Raw genomic sequence first — 12,810 nt, 5'->3', positions numbered from 1 at the left:
GATTTTTAGGTCCTTTTCCCCTTCCTGTGATCCTCCCTTTAAATTTGCTTGTATTGAATTTCACTACTATCCTACCTACTCACTCTGTACTTTTGGATTTATCCTATTAAATGAATCTAGGCCATAAAAGGCTTTCAAGCACTGTGGTGCTGGTGAGATTAGCATCTGTGCTAGAAAGATATGGTAGACCAAAGGTGCTTATTTGTTCCTGAAGGTAAGTGGCATGGCACTGCTTGTGAAAATAGGACTAATAAAACAAAACAAAACAAAACAAAACAAACAAAAAAGTGGCCTTCTCTTTACTGTCTTCTGAGCATGTGTTTGCTGGTTTATACTAGAAAGCATCCCTGGTATCCCTGGTTTATTGCTCTCTTTCCCCAGTTGTGCCCAGGCGTTGTCTAGGAGGATGTCAGGGAGCACAGGGAGCATGCTGACAAATGACAACATGGGCAGTAGTGACAGAGCCTAAACCTGTGCTCTGCCCTGACTTAACCCACTGCTAAATTGCTAGCATGTTCTTTTACATGCTTTTGGTCCTTGCCACCTAGTATAACTAGTACTTTCCAAACCAATGACCATTTTGATGGTTTGGAGATAGCATGTGCCGGGGACCATTCACAGTAGACTGTATGGGTGAGAATGCTCTGGTTTTGTCTACCTCCACTCCATATAGTTTTCCAGCAGTATATAATGCAGATTTTTTTACTCTGAATTGGCCACACTTACCTTCAAGATGGATGCAGAATATGCAATAAATGTCCAGTTTCTTGCTAGAGAAATGCTGCTCCGACAGAGGGTAACACTGCCCTCGCATTTTGTATTCACTCTGAACATAAACAAAAAGAAACAGGCAAAACAACAACAACAAAACCCACACAGTTATTACTTTTTAGGATCACTATATGAAGAGTGGAAGAGATGCAATGTGAAGTACTATATAATGTGGATTCTACCAGCATGTACTACTTGGGTCAGGGCTGGAAAACAGTGCCTGATTCGGGTTTATTTAGTAGTATGGGTAAATCCATATGACCCTTCTGATATTCTCTACTGCCATTCTTGAATACCTGATACTGTGAGTGATCATAATTGCTTTGATCCCTTTGTCCACATTGCTTATGAATATTTAAACTGTCCAGACACCTGTTGCAGATTCCTGTGGGACACAACTCATTGGCTCCCCTTGCTGGGAAAGCTGAACATTTACTCCTACACTGTTTTCTACTTTTTTTTACCAGTTATTTATACATATGAGGTCCTTTCCTGTCATGCTATTGCAGCCTGGTCTCTTTAATGGCCTTTGGCGAATGACCCTGCTAAACATCTTTTGGAAAGACTGCTGTTTACTTGCTCTAAGATCCCTTTAGATAATTCCAGCAGATTTTACAGTGATGACAAGTAATTTCACTTTATAGAAGAGACTGTTCTGTTTTTCAGCATGTCATATTTATCCATAAGCCGTCTTATGTTATACTTTCGTGCAGTTACTAATTCACTCAGTGCAAATGCTATTTATTGGTCTATAGTTTCCCAGTTTTTCTTGTAGCTTCTTAAAATGTATGTCACATTAGCCACCTTCCAAGACTTCTGATAACAAGGCAGATTTAAATGAGAATTGACATACACTGGTGAGTTATTGCACTATTTCAATCTTGAATACCTTGAGAACTGATGATATGTGACTATTCAATTGATCCATTTGCTTCATAACCTGTTTTGCTGATGCAATCAGACAATTGCTCAATTTGAGACAGTTCTTCTGATAAACAAGGCTTATGAAATGGGAACTTCCTCAGATTTCTTCATACTGCAATGCAGATACAGAAAATTCCTTAACTATTTAACTGCCCCAAGAAGCTTTGAATGCTCCATCTGTGGAAGTGTTCAAGGCCAGGTTGGATGGGACTTTGTGTAAACTGGCCTAGTGGAAGGTGTCCATGCCCATGGAAGAGGGGGTTGGAACCAGATGATCTTTAAGGTCCCTTTCAACCCAAACCATTCTGTGATTCTGATTTTCTGCACTGAACTTTTCTTTATTGTGTGCTCCTTTGTTCTCTATCGACACTCCTGCTTCTACCTTTTCTGTTAAGTAAAGGAAGCTTAATGGTGCATCCTTGTTCCAAGGCCAAGTGGTACTAACTTGATTACATCCATCTTACATAGGACCCTACTGCAAACTGGTCCCAAAGATGGGATTTGGGCTAAAATCAAAACAGCCAAAGAATGAGACATGAATTAAACAGCAGAGACTATAGCAGTTGAGTGTTTGAGGTTGGTCATTTATCAAAACAAATGTAAGCACAGACTCTCCACCAATCCTCCTGTTCTGATGTGTTAGAAAAGAGAATTTATTAGAAGACTTTATGCCTTTTTTCAAGTTAATCTTCCAATTCTTTTCAGGGTGATGAGAATTGTTATTTTTGCCTAAAGTTTTCATGGGGAGTCCTGAACTCCAGGAAGTTCATCTTCTGTTTCCTTTCATGGTTTGCTTTGAGATATTTTTCTTTGTGTCTTCTGACATTCTCTTCATGGCTTTTCTGTCCAAAGCTTGAGTCAAGCAACTGGCCAGCCTTTGGATTTACAATCAAAATTAAAGGAAGCCATCTCATTTTCCCTGAATTAGTTCACTCCCAAGTTTCTCTCTGGCACTGGACAGTCATTTCCAATGTCTGAGAGCTTTTAATACACAAAGGAGTTCAGTGGTTTCTTCCATTTAACCTAAATGGCTAAGTTTCTCCCACTTAGCCACTCTCAACAGCTTTAACGATATCTGTGATTGTCTGCAGTTCAAAGACAGGCTTGTTAGCAGCCATTAGCACTTTCCAATGCCAAGAAAGGTATTTCAGCAATATTTATAAAAACCTTGTAAATGGAAAGTAGTACAAAAACAGCTGTACTTTGTGACATATACCTATTTCTTTCTGTTAGCATAGTGGACTTTTTCTTATGTCACTACTAGCCTAGTGGATGGCCGTGTATTTATGTATGTTCTGAATTCAGGTTCATATAGATTTAAAATCACTTTATTACAAAATTAATCATAAAATTAATTTTAGGGATATTACTATTCTTACTCCGCAAATTTCCTATAGTTTCCCAGAGATAAGGTTGCCACAAGGGCATCCATGATATCCACATCCTGGCAGCATGTGCTTGTCACCCTTCTCATCTTGAAACAGATGGCAATGAAGGACCTTTTGTATTTGCACACATTAGGATGAAGTTAAATTCAAGAAGCAGCTAATTGGTAGCCATTGCAATTCTGCACTGGGCTTCAGAGCACCAAAATTTAATACAGAAGTAATCATCACTCATCTCACTGGTCACAACATCTTCCTTCAACTTCAGGTTAATCTAAATTGATTGAAAAGATGTAGAGGACATAGCACACATTTGTTTTATAAGATGGGCAAACTATCTCAGTAGAAACACTTAGTCTATCAAAGAGCTCACAAGGTACATCTTATACTGAAGTTAATGGAGGCAAATGAGACCATAGGGGTGTTTAGAAATATATTTAACTGACTAACTTTTGGCACCTGCAGTAGAATATAACTTACTTTTAGTTTAAGGCCTTGATTTACAAAGACCACTCTATTATTAAAAATATTTGTAAGCCACAGTTGCCATTTTTTTGTAGGGACCTAATTCAGAGCTCACTGAAATCAATAGGAAGTTTTCCCACTAGCATCATTGATCAAGGCATAGGACAGTGGTGTGCATACATCAACTTTAGACACTGTTAAATCCCTTTTCATACTGAGCTGAGACATACACAATGAAGATTTCTCTGCTGCTTGAAAAATTGCAAGCAAGAAAGTTATCATGACATCCCTCATAAAAATTTTGTAAAATAAATAAATAAAAAAAGAAAGAAAAAGTGTTCATTTTATGTGTTCACATTCAAAGTGTTCTATTTCATGATGTGTACCCACATAAGTATGTGTTCATTTGGATGTATGGGTATTGTTAACGGTTTGCATGCACAGGAATAAAGAAAGAGCCAGGATAATAAGTAAATAAATAAAAAGAGAAAAGCTTAGAGAAGAATCCACATGAGAATTAAGCCCTTCTTTAAAAGGAGTAGTTAACACAGAACTAATTTCCTGACTGCTGAGGTTTTTTTTTTTTATTAATATCATGTTAAAGAATGAAGGCTCAGCTATTCTAATGTGCTCAAAGTACTTTTTCACTGAATGTTACATATACTCATGCAGAATTCTTTAAAATATCCAGTTAGCAATGGCATGAACACTGTTGGTGACTAAAACAAAATCACAGAATCACAGAATCATCTAGGTTGGAAGAGACCTCCAAGATCACCGAGTCCAACCTCTGACCTAACAATACAAGTCCTCCACTAAACCATATCACTAAGCTCAACATCTAAACGTCTTTTAAAGACTTCCAGGGATGGTGACTCAACCACTTCCCTGGGCAGCCTATTGCAATGCTTAACAACCCTTTCAGTAAAGAAGTTCTTCCTAATATCCAACCTAAACCTCCCCTGGACCAACTTTAGCCCATTCCCCCTCGTCCTGTCACCCAACCCACACCTCGCTACAGCCTCCTTTAAGGTATCTATAGAGGGCGATAAGGTCGCCCCTGAGCTTCCTCTTCTCCAGACTGAACAATCCCAGCTCCCTCAGCTGCTCCTCATAAGACTTGTTCTCCAGACCCCTCACCAGCTTCGTTAATAAATGGTAATTGAAAATCAAGCAGTGAAACTAATGTTCACCTATCCCAACTGAAACTCTGTTTAAGTGAAAATGGTTCCAGAAGACTTCCTGTACCACATTAGACCCACAAAATGAATTAGTATGCTTTACTTGTGGATGGATGCAGGAAGAGTAAATGCTTCCCTTAGGATTCTGCCATTAAGTCTATATTTTCCTTTCTGTATATATTATTGGCACCATGTTTTCCAGCCTTCTCTAGTCACAGCTGATTTCTTCCTCATGCCAGATCCTGCCACTAACTCACTCTGAGTTGTATATATTCTCAGGCAAATGTTTTCATTCATTAGTCCCATGGATTCAATGGAACAACTACTCCTCTACTTACTGTGAGTAAGACTGGCACACTAAGATTTCATATAAATGAGCTAGTCACATGAAAATGCAGCAAAAGAATAAGAGAATGTGTATCAGATACCCCATCATCACTAATGTTGCATCCTTTTTTTTTGACCTTTCCAAAAAAGACTATGCAGATGGATAGTAAAACTGACTTGTCCTATAGTGCGCTGTGGCAGAGTATGGTTATATACGAGATAACATGGTAAAGGACAGAATTATTTACAGCTCTGAATAAAAGAAAGTTGGTTGGAAGTATACTCAGAGCTGCTACCAGAGGTAAATAAAATTAAAATTGTCATGTAAGCCGTGTTTTTCACTCACATAGCCAGAGAGCATTTGTTCCCCACTTTGAATATTAAAACATACTGTTGCAAATAAAGCTTGGAAGTAATTGTTTTACAAGTAAAAAAAGCAATATTAAGAAAATTTGCACTTTATTGACTGCTAGATGGTTTATTTTTAACTATCCCTTGACAGTTAAGGGCTTGAGTGGCTGGGAAAATAAGACAGAAGAGACAAAACCACATGACCAATTGTACACAGATCACAGTGTGAGAACCTCTGATATTGTAAATGCCAGACTGCTGCACCTATTTACCCTATCCTTTACTACAAAATCAAGGGTAAGCTCTTCAGGGTAGAGATCGTGTCATTTGGGAGCAAAATCAGCAAAATGCATAATGTTTGTTTGTTAACTTTCTTTCAGCTTTCAGCTAGGTCACTGTTGAATGCAGGATATTTGAGTAGATGGAGTATTGACAGTTAGTCCAGTATGAAATGCTCTAAGAAAATTGTCAACAAGCTGCCGATTTCTGTCCTGCGAGATGATGCCAGAATACATTTGAAAAGCACACGTTTCCAACCTGGCATTTACTTTAGACTGCCAAAGATAAAAGGTTTCAGACAACAGAAGACTTTAGCAGTGTCAAGAATAATTCATTACCCAGCACTATGACATTCTCTGATGAATATGAGGAATTTAGCATTGCATCTTGCTAACATCTCTGTTGCAGACATTGTTTTGGACTTTTGAGAACACTTTTCACATGCAGAAAGCAATTACTGAGTCATACCATTGATTATATATTAGTCTCTATTTTTATGAGATTTCCAGTATAATTCTGTGATGCCTATTAGGCTAAATTTACTGAATGGTGCCTCTCTTTCCTTGTTTTGTTTTGTTGATTTGCTTGTTTTCTTCTTGGCTTTCAATCTGTGTGGAGACTGTGTTGAAGTCTGTATGGAACAAAACATCTCCAACTTGCTGTAGCTGTGCATGTGGTTCAGTAAGCAAAGAAGGAAAAGTCTAAGTCTGTAGCCCAGTGGTGTAGCCCACAGACCATGGCTTCAGCTGTTTGTGCTCCAGGGCTTGGGTTTGAGGAGCACAGCTGTGTGACCTTGGCTCAGTTTTACTGAGAAAAATTGTTGTTGAGCTGTAAAAAAGTATATAAGCTAAAGCCACTCAAGATAGGAAAATTGAAAACAGAGAAGTGAAATTGGTTTGCTGTTAATTGTAACTCAAGGGCTCACGAGAAAAATAGTCATATGAAAAGGTCTAAAACCTTGTGAGGAATTATAGAGAGGTGGAAGATGACAGCAGCAGGGCTTAAGATCTGCCTTTTCTATGGGGCAATGGGAGCTGATGCTTCCCTATGCCACACTCTGGCCAGCAGAGACTTACCTGTGCACGTAGCAGAGGTAGTATGTATGTTACTGATCTGTCCTGGCTGGGTCCTGTTAGACAGTAGGTGTTGTGCACTTTTTAAACCACGTATGTGTCTGCTTCCAAGTCTCTACTCATGGTAAAAGGTGTCCAAAGAAAAGAAACACAGCAAAAACACAGCCTGTTGAGGTAGAAAGAGGGCATGCTGAGGTAGGACAAGGTAAGGTAAGGTATGATGAGGACAAATGAGATATGACAAGGCATTCCTAAGTATCTAAGTATACTAATTGCAACCTTTCAGTACTTAAAAGGGACTTATAAAATAGATGGAGAGCGACTCTTTGCTCAATCAGATATTGACAGGACAAGGGGGAATGGTTTTAAACTAAAAGAGGAGATTTAAATTAGAGATTAGGAGAAAATTCTTCACTCAGAGGGTGGTGAGACACTAGAACAGGTTGCCCAGAAAGGTTGTGGATGCCCCATCCCTGGAGGTGTTCAAGGCCAGGTTGGATGGGGCCCTGGGCAACCTGATCTAGCGGGTGGCATCCCTGCCTATGGTAGGGGGTTTGGAACTAGATGATCTTTGAGGACCCTTCCAACCTAAGCCATTCTATAATATGATTCTATGATATGATCTCATGATATCTGCTTCTGTGGACATTTCTGTTTTCACTTAAAAATTGTTGAATGTAAAATTTATGATCAATCCCAGAAGCCAAACTTTGAATCTATTATTCCTTCCCTTTCACCCATGTGTTTTTTATGGAAATTACTATGATGCTCTTTGATAGCCTTTGCACACAAGGCTAAATACATCTTCAGTGTTGATGTAGAGACTAAGCAATACAGTTACTTTGTGCAAGGAACTCTACATGAAGTGGTGGTGTACAGCCAGGGGTGCTTTCAGGCAAAATCATAACATTCAGGTATCTTGACTCCTTGTGCAGTGGCTATGTCAGGATCCAAGGTCTGGCAGCCATGGATGGCAGCCAGTCTGAATCACTCAATGCTTCTTTGAACTTTGATGTCAGTGCAGCCTCCTAAACAATTTTTATGCCTGTGTCATTCAGATAAACTCACTCCTGTTCCAGTAGAATAAAAGAAACATAGAAGCTTTCCAATGTGCCCCGTCATGCCCCCCCCCTCCCTCCCCCATCACAGTTCAATAGTATCTTTAAAGCACGTTTATTTTTCATTTTGTTGAAGGCTTCCCACTTGGAAAAGGTATTATGAAGCCTGCGTTTTTCTAAATATGGATATACTGTGTGGAGGAGGAAGGAATCAATTTCTTCTGTTTCTTTTCCAGAATGATTCCTGACATATGTTACTAAGACTGTTTTCATAATAGGAGAATTCAGTAAATCAATAAATGTAAATAGTTTATTCAGAAAGTATATGACTGTCATCGACAGGAGAGATTTGTGGCTTCCCGTTGGAGAATAGCTGTGGTTTATGTTTTAGTTCACTCAGCTAACAAGAATGTGGAAAAAGGCTCTTGAAAGAAAGGAATTGTCTTCACAGAGTTTTTTCCTGGTACACTTAGTATTACAGTAGAAGCCTCTAAAACGACATTTGTGTCAGCTAAGGGGAAAAATGCAGCACGTTTGTGATAATTTAAAGCTTGTATCACTAACGAAGATAAAGAGAGAGAAGTATTTAAAGCTTAATGATACAGCAATAGCAATTGCCCTGTGATAATGAACAGCGTAGATTATCAGGCAAAGCTTAATGAATGACTTGCTTACAACAAGCTTTTTATAAACAAATACTGGTTGAGTCCTCTTTCAAAATTAGTACTGACATGAAAGTGAAAATATAATTAAAATATGCAAGATAAATAAGGACTTGGGTAAGAATGCTGTATTGAATAGTCTGGCAAGTGTTTGCTGATAATAGGGCTTCCAAAATTACCAGGCAGGTACAGTATATATCTGTTTTGACCCACAAAATAATGTTAGTACTCTAAGGACAGACTGAAGCTTTATCTACAGCTCTGCCCATGTATTAAGAGGGAAGAGCTGCTTTTATCTCCTTCCACTGGATTCCCACAGTGTGAACATACACGTCAATGAAAAGCATTAGCTGCTTTTCCTCTTGGTTGACAATGGGAGAAGCAGGAAATCAGAGCAGATATTAGCACCCAGCATACCCATACAGTGTAGCCAGGGCAGTGCTGGTCAGAGTGGTGTTTTGCTGATATCATTGTCTTCAGTATCTGAATTCAGAGACTGATAGGGAGGAGAGGAAACCTCAGTGCAAGGCATCTCCATCATTCACAGGGAGAATAAGTGCGCACTGCTGGCTCATGTCCAGATTTTCGTTCACCAGAACCCCCAATTCCTTCTCTGCAGGGCTGCTTTCAATGAGTTCTTCTCCCAGTCTGTGCTCATGTCTGCGATTGCCCTGGCCCAGGTGCAGCACCTTGCACTTGGACTTGCTGAACCTCCTGAACCCCGTTAAGATCATGTGGGTCCAATTCTCAAGCATCTTCAGGTCCCTTTGGATGGCATCCCTTCCTTCTATTGTATCAACCACACCACTCAGCTTGATGCCATCTGCAAATTTGCTGAGGGTGCACTTGATCCCACTGTCTATGTCACTGATAAAGATATTAAACAGCACCAGTCCCAGGACAGACCACTTTTCACTGGCCTCCACTTGGACATAGAGACATTGATCATCACTCTCTGGCTGCAGCCTTCAAGCCAACTCCTTATCCACAGTATGGTCCTTCCATCAGGCTGAACAGCCTCTAGGCTGAACAGTCCCAAATCTGTCAGCCTCTCCTCTTATCAGAGAGGACCCAGTTTGTTAATCAGCCCCTGGCCCTTTCCTGGACTCTTTCAGGTATATGTCTCTTGCACTGCAAAGCCCAGAAATGGATACAGCATTTCAGGTGTGGCCTTAACAGAGCTGAGTAGAGTGGAAGGATGGAATCACAGGACCATAGAACAGTTTGGGTTAGAAGGGACCTTAAAGATCACATAATTCTCCCCAAACCCCCCAACATGGGCAGGGACACCTGCCACTAGACCATGTTGCTCAAAGCCCCATCCAACCTCGCGATCACCTCTTTTGATCTTCTTCATGCTCTTCCTCATGCAGTTCAGGATGCAGTTGCCCACCTTGGCCATAAGCAGATATTGTTGGCTCATACTGAACTTGTCTGCTAGGCTCCCCTACACCTTCCTCTGCAGAGCTGCTTTCCTTCTTCTCAGTCCACCTCACTGCCTACTTACCTAAGCTATATTTCATCAGCTTTTCCATGAGGATATTATGGCATCAAAAACATAGCTGAAATAAAGAAAAACATCCTTTGCTCTTCTCTAGCCCACAAAACCAGTCACCTCATTGTAGAAGGCTATCAGGTTGGTCCTGTTCTTAAATCCATGGTGACGACTCCTTATCACCTTTTTGTCCTTCACATGTCTGGAAATGGCTTCTAGATTTAGTTTCTGCATCACCTGTTCATGTATTAATATGCAATGACATCTGCTGCTATGTTCAGACTTTGGTTGGAGCTGCAAGCAGAACTACATTTTGCAGGCTGATTTCAGCTGGGTGAATATAATTAATTTAATGATTATTTAGAATTAAAATTACTTAATGGAGAGCAAGTCAGTTGTGGAGGCCTTCAAAACAAGGCTATAGAGAAGATTACCATGAGATGCCTTCTTGCACATGTGAGAAATAAGGTTCTAAACATCCACTGATATCTTGTAAAAATATTTAACCACTTCTTTTTATTTTCTTTTTATTTTTTACTTATTATTTTTATTTTACTTTATTTTATTTTTTCCTTCTAATAATATATGTGACTTCATTAGAGAAAAAAACATTGATTAGAAATGGTTCAGCACCTGGAATTTATGGTCAGACCTATACCACTCTGGGCTTGTTGAAATAACACAAAATGAAGTCATAGACTTTGCAACAAAAACAATCCTGTTTTCAGTGACAAATTCTTTTTACCTTTATGTTAAAATTGGGGCTAGATTCTGGTATACTGGGGTAAAAGTCTGGTACATATAGCAAGGCTGTAGGGAAGGCAGAGCCCGTGGACCGTGCCCATAGTGAAATGCATATGACTCTTTCTGTCCCTGTCATTATGAGAATAGACACAAAATGTTGTATTAGTCCCACAGAATTTTTGGGAGTAAGTGTTAGTTAACAGGTGATTTAATGAAATTGAGAGGACTGGAGCACTAGAGGAGAACACAGTTAAAAAGCAGTAGGAGTAAAATATCTGTTCAGCCTCATTTGCTCCCTTCCCTGAAGTCCCAGAGTTCTGGCTCTATCTTTTGTGTTTTCTATTGTTTAAGCCACAAAGCAATTTAATTTCTTTTGATGTATGTCTTAAACAAAGGATCACTAGCATGTCCACTGCTCTCAGGATGACCTGTGACAGCCTAGAAATCTAGAACAATTCTGGTTGCTTTTGACCAGCAGTTTCTAGCATGAGACAAAACAGAAGAAAACAAAAAAGAGAAAAACAACAACAACAAAAAAGAACAAAACAAAACAAAAACAACAACAACAGCAACAATAACAACTAAACAAATAAAAACAAATTCAGTGAAAAAATTCACATAAGTGAAAGAGACAGACTACTAGCAAGGAAAGTCTTCCAAATTGTGGGGGGAATGGCTTCAGGAAGTAGGAGGAAAATTACACTTCTAGCTCAAACAGTATTGTTCCATAGTACTTTGAGGGACATGTTCACACAAGTAGGGATAAGTAGGGATACGTAACCCACTCTGAATATAAATAGAAAGGAAGGGGAAAATCCACATTTTTTTTTTTTTTTTGGGTCTATTTTGTGAGTATTTCTTACTTCAATATACAGAATTGGGTCAGTCTTCTGAAAAATTTTGCTAGTGATAAAACGGGGAATAGCAGGTTCAGCCTTCATTGATCTACAAATGACATTTCTTGTTGCCCACTCTTAAACTGGGGTTAGATTTTATCTATTTATTTTGTGTTCCAGAAAGTGAATAATTGTCCTGGAAAGGCAAAACAAATGTGGGCAACAGCAACAGTTTTCCAAATAAGCTATGTGTATTTTACTTTCTTATGAAAGCCACGGAATCCATTCAGAATTGTAAACTGAGTCAAGCAAATACATTCTATACATATTAGCCATTTTGAAAAATGCCATCATATGCTGCTCTTTTGTTTACTTCTGTTACTTGTAAAGATACACTGCAGAGCTCCTAGCATAACCCGAATGGCAAGGAAATCAGTGTGATCAGAGTAGAAGTAGCAGGAAACTTTTTGTAGGAAAAGTGTCAAGGCTGACAGACAATTTAAGGATACATGGAAAAATAATGACAAATTGGAAATTCACATCTTTTCGTATAGGCGTTTGTACTCAGTCCCATGAATTTATAGTTAACCTATGAAACAAATAAGAATGGACCACAGCTCAAAATTGGCAAAGTAGAGTGTCAGTGACTTGATTGCAATACAATTTTTGAACATTTTTCTTTTTCTGAATATATTTTGTTAAATTCAAGTGATGGATAATTCAAGATCAGTTCATGGACAATCAATGAAAAGGGAAGAAAAGAAAAAATGGATTCATAAAATAAATTTCATGTTACAATTTACTTGCTTAGCTCTAGTTATAATAGACACAAAGGAAAAAGTTGAGGCCTACAAGCCATCTGTGTGTGTGCATAATGTGAAGGCTGGCAATGACAAGGTAAGTAAACAAAAATCTGCCCAGTTTGGTTTACAACTGTTGACAGCATGGTGATTGCTAAGACAGGTGATCCTCATTAGAGATGGCAACAGCATAAAGTATTGGGATTTTAATTTCGGTCTTTATTTCTCACTGTGTGATAGTTTCTAGTCTCAGTATGAAACAAAACAAAACAAATCAAAACAAACAAACAAAAGACTGGTGGGAACAGAAGGCCAGAAAAAAGTTTCTTTTTGTTTAAGTAAACTCAGCTGTAGAGTTCCAAGTGAAATGACGGCAATGAGCTTTTCCAGAGTGCCTATTTAAAGGTTTCTATTTTATGGCAAATGTTGTACCAATGCTGCAGAGAATAAAATTATTTC

At 38.9% G+C, this 12,810-nt stretch overlaps 1 long non-coding RNA gene across 1 annotated transcript in view; it reads left to right on the top strand.

Annotated features, from left to right (window-relative positions):
• LOC310892743 overlaps window positions 1-12,810 on the top strand; it is a 75,360-nt gene that overhangs the window by 49,426 nt on the left and 13,124 nt on the right. The gene's annotated exons all lie outside the window — the stretch shown is intronic.

This window comes from Anser anser (genome assembly GCF_964211835.1).
Source record: "Anser anser genome assembly, chromosome: 1".
Taxonomy (NCBI): Eukaryota; Metazoa; Chordata; class Aves; order Anseriformes; family Anatidae; genus Anser; species Anser anser.
The sequence above is the reverse complement of the archived record's forward strand: the minus strand, read 5'-3'. Positions and strand labels throughout refer to the sequence as shown.